Genomic DNA, 13,420 nt, shown 5'->3' with positions numbered 1-13,420 from the left:
GCAAGGAAGGGCTAGCCAATTATGTAAAAACTGCTTTTGAATATGGTATTTTTGAAGTGTCATCACTATTTTTAATTTTTTTTATGGAAGGGAGATTCGAAATGAAGTTAAATTTTTGAGGGGTTCAGTTCAGTATTCACCTGATCTTCAATGTATCACCATTCTCACTTGCCGTCACACACACACACACACACACACACACACACACATACACAAACACACACGCACGCACGCATGCACGCACACACATTCACATACACACACACACACACACACACACACACACATTTTATTTATTATGCATTTATATCAATGCTGCATAAGTAGATGAAATACAACAAGTCTATACAGCAAAAACTAGCTCAACTAAAACAAAGGAAATGAATTCAAAGTTGCAATGTAAATGTAATGTGTGCGCATCGTGTGTATTTTACACCGCACTGAATCAGCTGAAGGCATAATCAATATCAGTTTCATGCATGTAAATAGCCTGGTATGAAAACCTCACAACATAACCTAGCTCAAGGTCCTGCTACAATATCTGTGAATAAAAGAAAGACGAAATCTTCACCTTGTGTATCATACAACACATGTCATCAGCTGAAGGCACAATTCAATCTTACAGATGTGCATAGCCCTGTGTATACTTCGTACAGCTTAACCTAGCTCTAACTAAAAAAAAAGGCGTGAAATTAAGCACTGAATTAAGTTCAAACTCCCAATGTTAATCTAATACAATCATGTGCATTGCCGTGTGTATAAATTAAACACCACACACTATGAACTAAAGACAACATTGTTTTACTGTCATACAGCATAGTTTTACTGTTCGTGTTTCTGGTGATAGTAGTGCAATTTTGTTGTTATCCTGTTGAAGGCAGGATGTAAACCCAAAACACGTGTTTAGGCTTGTTTATACAGGTGTGCAGCTCGCAGTATGATTGTAGCTGATCACCACAGGTGGCACTTCTTGCCAGGGTTCATGGCAGAATTTGCCCGGCATTTGAAGGCTTCGGCGAATTGAGGCGAGTTGGTCAAAGGCACTCGAATTCTGAAACCCAAAAATAAAAATAACTTAAAAACCCATACATGTACACAAATAAAGAACGTAAAAGAAAACATAACGAAAGAGAAGTACTCCAACAGAATCCCAAGTGCAAAAATACATAATAGGAAATAAATAAAGAGAAAGGAAACAGGCACACACACACACACACACACACACACACACACACACACACACACACACACACACACTCACATGTATACGCACGCACACACACACACATATACACACACATGCACGCAAACACACATGCACACACGCACGCACGCACGCACACTTACACACACACACACACACACACTCACATGTATATACGCACGCACACACACACACACACATACACACACATGCACGCAAACACACATGCACACACGCACGCACACATACACACTCACAAACACACACACACACACACACACACACAAACACACACACACACACACACACACACACACACATGTGCTGTATAATTGTTATAAAAAGTTGAATAAACATATACCTGACGCTGGCAGGACTATGGGGGTCGGTTAACAGTCTGTTTCTGGCACCTTCATCTGTGCCAAGGTAGCACCATCCCTGTGAAAACACAAACACACACACACACACACACACACACACACACACACACACACACACGCACGCACGCACACACACACACACACACACACACACACACACACACACACACACACAATCACTATATGTGTATCGAAAGTAACAGTTTAACAAGAAGGGCAAAGCCCATACGACTCACATGCTTGACCTTGACATGGTCAAATAACTAAACCTAGCAATGACATCATACACTAAGAACTGCTTTACACATTTTTCCTACCAAAATACATGGTCAAGGTCATCCAAGGTCATGCAACACAAAGCTGTTAATTCAAGACATAGGAAGTACAATGGTGCTTATTGGCTCTTTCTACCATGAGATATGGTCACTTTTAGTGGTTCTCTACCTTATTTTGGTCACATTTCATAAGGGTCAAAGTGACCTTGACCTTGATCATATGTGACCAAATGTGTCTCATGATGAAAGCATAACATGTGCCCCACATAATTTTTACGTTTGAAACAGTTATCTTCCATAGTTCAGGGTCAAGGTCACTTCAAAATATGTATACAATCCAACTTTGAAGAGCTCCTGTGACCTTGACCTTGAAGCAAGGTAAACCAAACTGGTATCAAAAGATGGGGCTTACTTTGCCCTATATATCATATATAGGTGAGGTATTGAATCTCAAAAACTTCAGAGAAAATGGGAAAAATGTAAAAAATAGCTGTTTTTAAGGCAACATTTATGGCCCCTGCGACCTTGACCTTGAAGCAAGGTCAAGATGCTATGTATGTTTTTTGGGGCCTTGTCATCATACACCATCTTGCCAAATTTGGTACTGATAGACTGAATAGTGTCCAAGAAATATCCAACGTTAAAGTTTTCCGGACGGACGTCCGGACGTCCGGACGGACGGACGGACGGACGGACGACTCGGGTGAGTACATAGACTCACTTTTGCTTCGCATGTGAGTCAAAAACAGATTTTGAAGATTCTTTATGTGAAGAACGAGGGGCAGTATCCCTATCCCTCCCCAGAATCACCGCCGAGGCACGTAAAAGACCTGCGTTATTTTCAGTACCAGAACTGCATGCTGACGAGGACACCTTCACAGCCACTCACCTGGCTAGCGCGACTCTTTGTTGCTGCTCAAAGGAAAGCTGCCCAAACTGACAAGCATACTTGAAGTAATGAAAATTGAAAGGCATCCCTTATAATGTTTGGGTCACAGCTCCCACTATGGAGGGAAAGTCAACGAATGGCGTCTTGTTCCGTTTACGTACATAGTGTCCGATCTACTTTAGTTAAACCCAACCATCATCAGACACAATCCTCCATTTGTTCATTGTCGAAGCATCTTAAGCACGGAGTGTATGGATGTATGAGTGTTTCCACACCAGGACAAATTCCAATGGCTGTTATATGCCATATGGCGAAATGCATTCCAGTTATTCAGCATACCCAGTGACATAGATAGAACGTGTTCTATGTATGTCCCTGGCATACCTGAGCAAAGTTGACGAAGAAGAGCTGTTCGTGTGAGAGACCCAGTCCCGGGAGAGGAGCCTGTTTCTGGTTGTTGTTCTGCCAGTTCTGGAACGCCTGCGGACATAAGAATGATTTTTTTGTTTAAACACCTTTTTCAGTGTATAGGCACATGACCAAACACACACACACACACACACACACACACACACACACACACACACACACACACACATACGGACGAGGAGCACCTTAGGTACCGGTCATACGCAGACGGATCTGTGTGACTTCTGTACGTACGAAATCCACATTAGGTACCGTTTGGCTATACACAGTGTGTAACCCGTACGGACGAAGGCATTAAGTACCTGTTTCCTATACACACTGATGGTTGTGTATAGTGTCAGTAAAGTGTGAATAGGTGAGGATGGAACTTTAACCGTCGATCACTTTACATGTATATATGCTTATGTTGCATGTTTTGCTTTTGATTTGTATGTTCCTTACTTTGTCATTTTGTTGCTTATGTTTATTTGCTTGTTTGCTTACTTGTCGATTGTTTGCTGGTTTGTTCGTTTACTTTGTTTATTTGTCATGTTGCTTTACTTGTTTATTATTTATTAGACATTTGTATTAGAAGTAAGGACCGGTTGTAAGAAAAGGCGTCACCTTAAACCTCTATCCTTGTAAAATAAAGTTCATCATCACCTCTCTCCTCCCTCCCCAATCTCTCTCTCTCTCTCTCTTTGTTGCTCTCTCTGTCTCTCTCTCTCTCTCTTTTTACATTTAGTCAAGTTTTGTCTGTGCCGGTGTGCGTGCGCGTGTGTAGAGCGATTCAGAGTAAACTACTGGACCGATCTTTATGAAATTTTACATGAGAGTTCCTGGGTATGATATCCCCGGACATATTTTTCTTTTTTCGATAAATGTCTTTGATGACGTCATATCCGGCTTTTTGTAAAAGTTGAGACGGCACTGTCACACCCTCATTTTTCAATCAAATTGATTGAAATTTTGGCCAAGCAATCTTCGACAAAGGCCGGACTTCAGTATTGTATTTCAGCTTGGTGGCTTAAAAATTAATCAATGACTTTGGTCATTAAAAATCTGAAAATTGTAATTAATTTTTTTTATAAAACGATCGAAATTTACATTCATCTTATTCTTCATTATTTTCTGATTCCAAAAACATATAAATATGTTATATTCGGATTAAAAACAAGCTCTCAAAATTAAAAATATAAAAATTATGATCAAAATCAAATTTCCGAAATCGATTAAAAAACAATTTCATCTTATTCCTTGTCGGTTCCTGATTCCAAATCATATAGATATGATATGTTTGCATTAAAAACATGCTCAGAAAGTTAAAACGAAGAGAGGTACAGAAAAGCGTGCTATGCAGCACAGCGAAACCACCACCGCGCTAAACAGTCTCGTCAGTTTCACTGCGTTTTGCGCGAGCGGCGGACTACGGTCACTGTAAAAAAAATGCAGTGCGTTCTGTGAGTTCCACAGCTTGACTAAATGTAGTAATTTCGCCTTAAGCGACTTTTTTTTTTTTTTTTTTTTTTAAATTGGAGAAAACCTGTTTCTTTTTTTTCTCTTTTTTTTGTGGTTTGCATGGTTGTTTATACAAAAAGCAATTGAGGAGCCATACATGGTTACTTTTTTTCCTCCTTTTTTTCCCCCTTATTCTCGTCCATCCGCTCCCTCCCACCCCCCTCATAATATTCACAAACGTCATATATCACTTCACCTCATCTCGTCTTATACATTACTCACATACTTCCAATGTACATTTCATTTTCCAATATACTATTCAAATCGTATCTATCACCATACTTATATTTACTAATACACATTTTTGCAATCAAAATAATGTGATTAAGTACCTTATTATTTTGGCATATATTACTAGGTTGATAACCAAACAAGACATCGTGTTCTGAGAGGTGCACATTTGATCCTGTATTTCTAAAAATATAATGGACATTTTCTCAAAAGCTCGTCAACTTCTCACATTGCCCCAAAAAAGTGTTCAACATAATCAATGTGTTTACAAAATGTACATAATTTTGTTTCTCTAATTTTCATTTTATTTAATAATATATTCGTGGGATAAATATTATGTAATATTTTCCATTGTAACAATCGCAATCTTTCTTTTTTTGTACATTTGCTTGCTAACAGCCAATAACTGTGATCTAGTTTAACCTGATATTGATGTAACCAAAATGTAGCAGCGCAAGGCTCGCTCGCTTTATCAGCATGCGAAACTTTCTCGCGGAGGGGTTAATGATCACCGGGTTCCGTGTGTCAAGGTCATTATTGTGTTCGTCTGCTCGCGGGCTGGCTGTGTTTTTGCGAAGTGCAAGCGCTCGCACAGCAGTCTTCACTGCGCCGTACTCAAAAAATCTAGAGGGACTGTATCTTATCTTTGTGCACAGCTGGTTAAAAGGAATCATATCTCCGTTAACCCAAATATCTTTCAACGTATCTAAGTGCGCTTCTATCCATTTTTTGAAATATAAGCTTTTATTTTTATAAACCACTTTTATATTGTTCCACAAACATTGATCGCCAAAGCGATCTTCTCTCTCATAAATCAATGCTTTATTATGGATTCATTTTAAGAGAACTTCTGTCCAAAAGTTTGATCGAATGCATTCAATACCTTGGAACTGTTTTAGTGGTGTTGTGGCTTTAAAACAAAGTAAATTTCTTCCCAATACCTGATAAAGACTTAATGGAATCGTTGTCCACGGTTCATGTTTTTGTTCGGTTGAAGTTTTGCTGCCCATGTGAGTAAAAAAGAAGTCTGCATATCGTGGACGTTTATCATGTTAATACCACCTTCTTCCACCACATTACACAATACATGTCGGCTTTTGTATTTGAATACTTCCTTTTCCAGAGAAACCTGAACAAAATAGTATTCAACTTATCGAGAACTTTAACAGGGGCAAGAAGCGCCTGCATAACGTAAACAAATTGTAAAACTAAGAAGGACTTAATAATACATAATTTGCCGCTTATACTTAAATTTCTTCTTGACTATCTGCAAATGATTTGTTCAACTTTTTCAAGTCTTTTGGACCAATTTTCCATAATTTCAGAGGCCGGGATGTCATTTTTAAAACTGACTAATTCCCATGATTTTAACCTGGGTATTCCATTTAATATCGCAATATTTCTCTTGACAGTTTTTACGCGATCCCAACCACATTGCTTCCGTTTTACTTTTATTTAATTTTAAGCGAGATATATTGGAGAAATCATCAATGATTTTCAAAACCGTTTCCATGTCGTTTTTATCTTGAAGTAAAACAGTTATGTCATCGGCGTACATAGCCAGTTTCAAGATACGCGATGTTTGTTCTGCAAAACCTACATCTGGTAAGGCAAATCCTGTAATATTGGGGTGACTTCGGATTTTGATTGCTAATAATTCTACAGCAAGCACGAAGGCCAAAGGTGAGAGGGGACATCCCTGACGGATTCCGGAATTCACACTTATTTCTTCCGAAATCCAACCCATATAATTTATGCAGCTCGTGGTGTTTGTCATTAAAACTTTAATCCATTTAACAAATTTTTCGCCAAAACCAAATGTTTTAAAGGACCAGACCACATAGTCTTTTGAGATGGAATCGTAGGCTCGAGCGTAGTCAAGGGCAAGTAATAAATTACCTGCTTGATTTCTTTCATTAGCGTAATTAATGACATCATCAATTAATCTAATCAAGTTACTTGCCTTTCTTCCCTTAATAAATCCTGTCTGATCTTCTGACACGAGGTCAGAAATAACACCAGATAAGCACTGCGATAAACATTTTGCCAGCATTTTATAATCTGTATTGGTTACAGATACGTATAGGGTCTCCAATTCTTAAGGCTATCTCTCGGCAAATCTTTACCCTTATGGATCAACGTGATAACTGCTCTTTTCCGAGTATCTGACAATTCACCAACTCTAAATGCACTTTGAAGGGAATTAACCACCATCATTTTTACTTTAGGCCAAAAACATTCATGAAACTTGTACTCAATCCGTCTAAACCTGGTGACGAACCATTTTTTTTTTAATAAAGACAGCGCCCTGCCGATTTCTAACACGGTAAAATCAGTTTCCAAAACATATTTTCGTTCGTCATTTAACTGAGGAATATTTAAATTAAGAACTTTAATTTCAGCATCCTCCTCAACAAAATTCCCATTTTTATCAAACACGTTATTGTAAAATCTCACTTGCTCCTGTAAAATTCCTTTTTGCGTCGTTATTGAGAGCCATTTTCATCAATTAATCTGTCCATACATTTTAAATTAGCTTTCATTTTTTCCATATTTAAAAAATATAATATCCCTTCACATGCACAATTCTTTATAACATATTACAACCAAATACAATAGCAAATAAGCAAAAAAACATGGTTTGAAAGGGTAGCTTTATTGGGTTTTTTTTCGAACGATGTAAGGATCACTATATCCCGCCAAACCGCAACACGGTGGCCTAGTGGTAAGGCGTCCGCCCAGTGAGCGGGAGGTCGTGGGTTCGAACCCCGGCCGGGATACCCAAGACTTTAAAATTGGCAATCTAGTGGCTGCTCCGCCTGGCGTCTGGCATTATGGGGTTAGTGCTAGGACTGGTTGGTCCGGTGTCAGAATAATGTGACTGGGTGAGACATGAAGCCTGTGCTGCGACTTCTGTCTTGTGTGTGGCGCACGTTAAATGTCAAAGCAGCACCGCCCTGATATGGCCCTTCGTGGTCGGCTGGGCGTTAAGCAAACAACCAACCAAACAAACAAACAAAATATATCCCGCCAACTAGAGTTATTACGGCTTGTTGATTTTGCTGATATAAAAGTCATTGTTTCTCACTTCATTGGTGCAAACAGTGTAATTTTGTGTTGTACATTTTATTGTTATGCAATGGTTGTTATATTTGTAAGCATAAGAGAGAGAGAGAGAGAGAGAGAGAGAGAGAGAGAGAGAGAGAGAGAGAGAGAGAGAGAGAGAGAGAGATATTTTTCACTCCATCAAAGTGTCTCCTTTTGAATGCTAAATATAAGTCAGGGAATACGTCTAAAAATGGCATCCAAATTCCAGGAAATATGTATATTACCTGGATATTTTAGGGAATATATATATTTATTGAGTGAAACAGGGAATACGTATAAATCAAATCTCTTATATTATTAAAAGCTGCATCAAAAAGTTTGCAACATTGATATCGGGACTACACAAAATAGAATGTTTATATAATGGGTGGTGGTGGATAATGCTGTCTGGATTAAAATATAAAAAGAGGTAAACAGGTGGCGAACTGTATTAAGTTTCACTGACGGTCTAGTCTTCAGTGACAGTGCAAATAACAAATCAGAGGTGATTCTTGCTAATCATCAAGCTTTTATTTATCCGTATGAATTTAGCAATGAAAAACGGATTGACAATTAAGGTTAAAGAGAGAGGAAGGGAGAGAAAGAAGGAGGGGGAGAGAGAGGGAGGGGGAGAGAGGGAGGGGGGGGGGAGAGGAAGGGCGAGAGAGAGGAATGCGTGGGGCTGGCGGTGGGGGTGGGGGGCCGTGGAAAGGAGCAGCTAGTCGTAGAGCGGTTCGACTCGCGCAGTGGCTATACATTACACGGTTCGCGTGCCATCAATTAGAACATCGTCAAGTAGGTAGCCCGCTGAGAAACCTACTGGAGAGCTAGAGAGACAGCTGGACGCATTCCTTGTTTATGGTCAGCAGATTAATGTACTGCCACACTGAGATTGAAGTCGCAGAGGCTTACATCGGACTGGGTGGCCGAGTGGTATTTGTTTGTTTGTTTGCCAGTTTGTTTGCTTAACGCCCTGGCCGAGTGGTAACGCACTTGCGGAAGCGAGAGGTTGCGAATTCGACCCTGGGTCAGGGCGTTAGCAATTTTCTCCCCCCTTTCCTAACCTAGGTGGTGGGTTCAAGTGCTAGTCTTTCGGATGAGACGAAAAACCGAGGTCCCTTCGTGTACACTACATTGGGGTGTGCACGTTAAAGATCCCACGATTGACAAAAGGGTCTTTCCTGGCAAAATTGAATAGGCATAGATAAAAATGTCCACCAAAATACCCGTGTGACTTGGAATAATAGGCCGTGAAAAGTAGGATATGCGCCGAAATGGCTGCGATCTGCTGGCCGATGTGAATGCGTGATGTATTGTGTAAAAAAAATTCCATCTCACACGGCATAAATAAATCCCTGCGCTTTGAATATGTGCGCGATATAAATTGCATAAAATGAAAATAAAATAAATAAATCCCTGCGCTTAGAGCTGTACCCACGGAATACGCGCGATATAAGCCTCATATTGATTGATTGATTGACATCCTCGTATAGTCACAGTATACTGACACCAGTCCTAGCATGATAGAGCGGCTGTCACTATAGGTGTCTCTCTTTGTGTGTCTGTATTATATTACTTGTGATTAAAACAAAAAAATGCCTGATGGGAAACAAATAGAAAGAAAATGTTATGACAAGGATTCCCCTAATATTTCCGAATGTCATTTCTACAATGACGCTTTGAATAACGTCTTGATGAAAGTTGGTTGACGTGAAATGTGGCTTGAAAAAAAAGAGCATTAAACCTTTAACGTAATGCAGCAAGCAGAGAATGCAGAGAATATGGAATATTATCTGTCATAGGAGTACGATACCAGTTAATCACGTTTAACCGAATGTTTGGAGATTCGAGAGTGGAGGATAAGTAGAGTGATATATGGGGGGTGTCATTATTGAAGAAAGAGAGATGGAGAGAGAGGAGAGTTGGGAAAAGAGAGAGTGTGTGTAAGAAGGTGAGAGACAGAGGGCGATGGGGAGAGGTTGAGTGATCATATGAGGGGTGTTGTCAATATTAGAGAGATAGAGGGGAAGAGAAGGAGAGAGAGAGATGGGAGGGTGAAGAAAGAGAGAGAGTGTGTAAGATGCCTCCATAAGAGATGTAGCCTAGAATAAAAGCAATATCTCTCGATACATGTATTATTTCTCTTAACATGTAAGTTATTGTTCGTAGGCCTAATATGAAAACAATAATTTTGAAGTCTGAATCCAGTATCATTATTTTGAACTGTTTCGGTCTATACAACGCTTCCGTGTAGCATATATATCTTTCATATTCTCTTGGGACGGGCCAGGGAATGTGTTACAAACTAACGCTTGCTTATATTAGCAAGCCCAGTCAGTTCTAGCAGAGGGAATGAAATACAATTATGCTCAGTCTAGATTGGTCTCTAGGTACTCTACGGAATGTACGCGAGTAGTGAAATATGATAGCGGTCAGTGGATCAGTTACCAACATTCCTCCTGACATCTGGTAGTGATTTAGTCTTGATGGTGATCGGTGCTTTCCTTCGTTAGCCACTGGACTTGTCAGTTACATTTTGACGATTATCTGAGCGACCCCTTTTACAGAAAATTCAAATAGCAACCGAACCCATTCATGGAAGATCAAATAGGATGTACATTAGGTCCCTAATCACGAAGAGGGTCACCTAGAAACTCGCTCAAATATGTGATTTTTCTTGATACATTGTTAACTAATTGGAGTTTTCCTAACAATACACACACACAACGTATTCGTTTTGATAACAAAAATAATGATATGGCATGTATCAATAGCCGGCATGTGATAAAGGGGTAACAAAATAATAATTAACAAGTGACCATAATGATCCTAATACTTTCCGTTTATCATCTCGTGCTGTGGTTGTTGTTTTATTATTTAAAGTCTTCGTCTCGGGCTGATTGGTCCTGATATGGCTCAAAAGAGTCGGCTGGACCGAAAGCAAAAATCAAGTAAAGTATCTGGGGCTGATAGAACATATGGACCCTAACGGGTGTATGGTGAGCAGTATATTAAAACCCTTCCTGGCCGTATAATATGGTACCTAGGGTCACCAAAGTTCAGAGCTTCTCGGCATCGACTCCGATGAGCATGCTTCCTAATAGTGGTGTCAACAGTTTTATCAGTTTTGGAGAAAAGTGGGTGCAAACGAAAACATTTAAACCATGCCTGACGGAATAATGTTGGCACTAGGATCATCTAACTACAGAGCAAATCAATATCAATCACCACAAACTGGGGCCTTAAATTCGGAGAAAATAACTGTGTCCTTACTGGAGAGAATTGAGTTTGTTTGTTTGTTTGCTTAACGCCCAGCCGACCACGAAGGGCCATATCAGGGCGGTGCTGCTTTGACATATAACGTGCACCACACACAAGACATAAGTCGCAGCACAGGCTTCATGTCTCACCCAGTCACATTATTCTGACACCGGACCAACCAGTTCAAGCACTAACCCCATAATGCCAGACGCCAGGCGGAGCAGCCACTAGATGGCCAATTTTAAAGTCTTAGGTATGACCCGGCCGGGGTTCGAACCCACCACTAGGCGCCTTACCACTAGGCCAACCGGACGCCTTACCACTAGGCCAACCGTGCCGGTTAGACAATTGAGTACATGTATACGAAATAGCATTTCCTGGCGGGATAATTTTGAGTGACACCAGGGTCATCAATCCGCATGACATAATTATGAGCGTTTATTCCCATGGACCTCGAGCTCATAGCCAAAGTGAGTTTCAATAGCTTTACCCATTTGGGAGAAATGAGTACATATATATGTTAGTCATATTGAGAACAGACACAAGTCAAACGGGATAATTGCACTATGATCAACAAACTACTTCGTTTGAATGCAAATGTGTTGTTGTTCGTCACCCAGAGGGTGGACGTTTGCGTTTGTTCCGGTCAGTCTATATGTCACAAAAGTCACTAAAATATCACTCACGCGAACTGTCACTGAAGACGCAAAATAGATAAGTTGGTAAATTGCTCTCCTAACGTGACAAAACGAAAATGTCCGAGGCAGGAGATCGAATTCCATTGGCGTCGTTAATTTAAAAAAAAAAAAGCTTACTGGGTGACGCAGGGGTTTGTCGGACCTGTTCTTCTTAGGGGTTGGGGAGGGAGGAGGTGTTGCGTTGTTGTTGGGGTTTTTTGGGGGGGGGAGAAGAACATTGCAGTTATGGTAAAAAAAAAAAATTCTGTCAATATTTGTCCCGCGCTAATCTGTGTGAAATCGCTTACCGTTGCCAATTATAATTCATATATTAATACAGGTACTGGTAGCCTCAGTCACACGAAATTGCTAATTTCTGTGGTACTGGGCAACTTTCACGTTAATCCTTTTGCATGGGCATAGTGGAGGCCACCTCGATCAGGACTGGCTGGGTCTAATGTGTTTATTTTTTTTAATTAAGTGGGTTTATTTGAACATTAAATATTTTTACCTACCGCCGGAAGCCCTTAGGCACCCCTGAAACTCGACATGCAGCCGTCCGGGATAAAACTGCCCGAGAATCCAATAAACACTTTAGACAACACAGTATCATGTCAAATCAAGTTTACTCTCAAACCTATCAAGTTGTTATCTTTGTTACTTATTGGAATGGCAAACGGAACATCCATTGCCTATGGTTTTTGTAGTGTCATAGCTGTATTTTTCCCTGAAACTTTTGCAAATTATTTGTAGGCCAGTTGGTTAGGACACTCTTGCTTCATCATGTTCTAATCACGTACGTTCGAATCCACGCGGTGCTGTTCATTGTTATTTTATTTTACTGATACGTTTTTTATAATTTAATTCGTCATCCAGCGGGAACGTTTGCGATTGTTCCATTCCGTAAGTATGCATGTATGTATGTATGTCACAATATAGGAACTGCGATAAATCCTGAACCGCTAAGTATTTTTCAACCAAACTTTGTAGGTAGATGTAGACACACGATAGCCTATTGTGTGCAACAATTATATTGGATATGTCAAAGGTCAAGGTCATTACGGGGCCCGATAGTCAAAATACATAATCAGCCATATCTCCCAAAGTTCTGGGAATATTTCAATGAAACTTTTTTCATTACATACTCGGAGGAAGGGTCTACAAAATAGCAGTACAAAATACCAAGTCACAGCGAGAAATGTTTCACAAATTCGAGTTAATTTTTTTAAGTTGAAGGGACTAATGTGCTGCGTCTTCATGTTCAATTTCATAAAACATGATTGGCTGGTTCCAAAGTTATAAGGGTTTTAGTGTTTGATTCTCCAATGCATAAACATCCATATCTCCCAAAGTTCTGGGAATATTTCAATGAAACCTTTTTTTATTACATACTCCGAGGAAGGGTCTACAAAATAGCAGTTACAAATTACAAAATCACAGCGAAATGTTTTTCGCAGAAAATCGAGTTGATTTTTTTCTTCTTTTTTTCC

At 39.9% G+C, this 13,420-nt stretch overlaps 1 long non-coding RNA gene across 1 annotated transcript; it reads right to left on the bottom strand.

The window, feature by feature from the left end:
- Nucleotides 1–287: 287 nt before the first annotated feature.
- On the bottom strand, nucleotides 288–3,223 carry LOC138979231 (uncharacterized). The gene is made up of 3 exons (XR_011459945.1): nucleotides 3,133–3,223; nucleotides 1,566–1,642; nucleotides 288–1,051 (listed from the first exon to the last, which is right to left on the bottom strand). It is a non-coding gene; the product is annotated as an uncharacterized lncRNA (long non-coding RNA).
- Between the last annotated feature and the right edge of the window lie 10,197 nt (nucleotides 3,224–13,420).

The sequence above is a fragment of the Littorina saxatilis genome, linkage group LG10, assembly GCF_037325665.1.
Source record: "Littorina saxatilis isolate snail1 linkage group LG10, US_GU_Lsax_2.0, whole genome shotgun sequence".
Lineage (NCBI taxonomy): Eukaryota > Metazoa > Mollusca > Gastropoda > Littorinimorpha > Littorinidae > Littorina > Littorina saxatilis.
This window is presented reverse-complemented; position numbering and strand designations above follow the sequence as displayed.